The following is a 2758-nucleotide window of genomic DNA, read 5'->3' as shown; positions in this document are numbered from 1 at the left end:
TATATATATATATATATATATATATATATAGAGAGAGAGAGAGAGAGAGAGGGGGTACGTTCAAATGAAAACCGTGCAATTCTTAGAAACCGTGTAAACTAAATTCGACCAATAAGAAAATTTCATTTTTTTCTAATTAAATTTAATCATTAAGGATATATTGGTCATTTGCATTACTTTCTATTAAATATGGAAGTTATTAATAAATCTTAATTAAGGTAACATAATAAATGAAATTTTATAAATGGTAACATTTAAATATTTAATTAAATTGTAATATTAAAAATTGGATTTTGTTATAATTTGTCTCAATTTATTATTGCCAAGATTCATGAAAATCGTAAGTTATTAGAGTAATAAATCAATGAAATCAACAGTTGAATAAAAAAAATATATTCATGAAACCGATTTCATACATGGTGAAATTGGTGTCAATACTCTATGATGGACACTTTAGAATTTATCGTTCGTGATGAGCTACGTGTGCAAAAAGATGAAAGTTAGTTCCATCATTTATCGACAAAAAACATATATTTTCGTTTCATGAATGCGACGATTAAAGGTTTTCTTATGGTAACATAAACTTGCATGCAAAAGATCCGCGATATTAACGACTAAAGCACCCGGAAGCGGTGAGACATTAACCCATTGCTTTTGATGTAAGACTTGAAGGCCACCCAATGAATCTTGTAGAACTATGGTCAAGAAACCAGAATCAGTATGGTAGTTTGCACCAAATGTCAATTCTGGTTCAGGACAAAGTGGGTAGTAATGACCCAAGATGAAAAGTCCTTGACCACATCCCAAACTTTTGAGGTGATATGGTTTTAGACCAAGAGCCTCAGATAACAACTCCAGAAGAGTAAACCTCAATTTCATGATTTGGTCAGAGTACTCAGTTATAATGTTCCTGCATATTAATAGTTTTTTTAAAGCAACGTCTGTATATGTAGGAAGAGATAAAAATAAGCATTTGCAGATTAATACTGTTAATATGTATGTCATATATAAAAATGTTATAGTAAGTTTATATGACATTTTAATTAATGTTTTGACATTTGACGTCATATTAATTTTTTTATTTGAAAACAAGCGTTTTATTAAAAGAGATGTTTATAGGATACTTTTCTCAAAGTGTCGTATAAGAAAGCGCTTTATTTTAAAATTGGTTTAAGAAACTTGTTACAACATGCAAATTAAACCATCATATATATTTATTGTAAATTAAACATTTTTGGCGTCCGGTGTTCAAAATTAACAATTACAGTGAACATCGTAATACCTGCAAATTGGGGGAAGTTCTTCAGGTTGAGGGGGTTGAGGAGCCATAACTGACAGAAACGTATCACTCCAGGTGGCTGCATCACCTGTACACAGACGAAAATTGCTGGTATATATAAGAAAACTTCTTTTGGTTATCACGAGAGTAATACTTGCTCTTCTCCTCTGTCTCGTCTCATGAAAACCTCGTGCTCCATCAATCATCTCATCCAATACCCTCTGCGGGATCCCATGATTGGTCATCTGGAAAGATCCCCGGTTTTCAACAGCATATCGAACATTTTCCATAATCTTTGCCCGGATGTTGGTTTCTTTGAGGTCTATAATTGGGATATCCACATTTCTAAAGGGTTGATGATTTTGGCTCGTTGATTATGGGTCGAGCATGGTGGAAAAAACGCGAAATTTTTGTCAATCCAACGTCGACAAGGTCCCATTACATTAAACAATATGTAGTTTTAGGCCCACTATTCACATGGGTACCCTACATGCTAAAAACCAAGCCCAATTAAGCTGCGTTTTTGGTATGTTTGGGTCTCTTTTGAAGGGACATGTGTAAGGTGGTGGTTAAACAAATTAAAGAAATGATGAATCACAATCACTCTTTTACACACACACACACATATATATATATATATATATATATTTCAAATGTAATCATGTCTATTTGTATAATCAATGCAACTCAATTAATTGAGATATTTATAGAAATGATGAGAGTTAATTTATTATGATTTGAATTTTATGGAAGATGAATAAAATTCATTAATTATGATCAATAATTTAAATTAGGAAACAATCAAAACTTTTAAGAAATCACATATTCATCAAATTAAATGAACGGTTGAGATTGAATTGTATTGTTTGTACAAATATAAAAGTTTGTATAATAACTTTTATATATATATATATATATATGGCATTTATTTGAGGATCTAAGGTTTTATGATAATCTTAAGAACTAGTGTATCATGTGCTATTTCACGTAAATTTTTTATATCTATGGATTGGATTTAGTGTATTCATTAACATGTATTTGTTTTATAATATGTGTTTGTAAAACAAAAAATACAACTAAAAAGTTTCACATTGTGAACCGAACAATATGAAACAAACATATAGTGAAAAAAATATATGTTAATCAATACACTACATCCAAGCCATAAATTGAAAAAAAAATATCACGTGAAATAATGCACGATCCACCAATTCTTAAGTTTATGATATTTTCTTGGATTCTCAAATAATTAGTCCCCTGTGTATATCAAATAATGACTTTTCAATTACTAACTAATATAATTATACATACATATATATACACATATATGTATATATATAGGAGATTTATTTTGTAAATCACGTTATTTATACAAATCGTACAAACCTCATTCAACCAATCATAATTTTTCATTTTGTTCATTTTTTTGTAATTATGAGAGATTGATTAATTATTTTTATTGTGAAGGGTGTTAATCGT

General features: G+C 29.6%; 1 pseudogene; it reads right to left on the bottom strand.

Moving 5' to 3' along the window:
* Positions 1-513: 513 nt before the first annotated feature.
* Positions 514-1591, bottom strand: LOC112527560 (annotated as a pseudogene).
* Positions 1592-2758: the final 1167 nt, after the last annotated feature.

Source organism: Cynara cardunculus (genome assembly GCF_001531365.2).
Source record: "Cynara cardunculus var. scolymus isolate 2C chromosome LG 15, CcrdV1, whole genome shotgun sequence".
NCBI lineage: Eukaryota > Viridiplantae > Streptophyta > Magnoliopsida > Asterales > Asteraceae > Cynara > Cynara cardunculus.
This window is presented reverse-complemented; position numbering and strand designations above follow the sequence as displayed.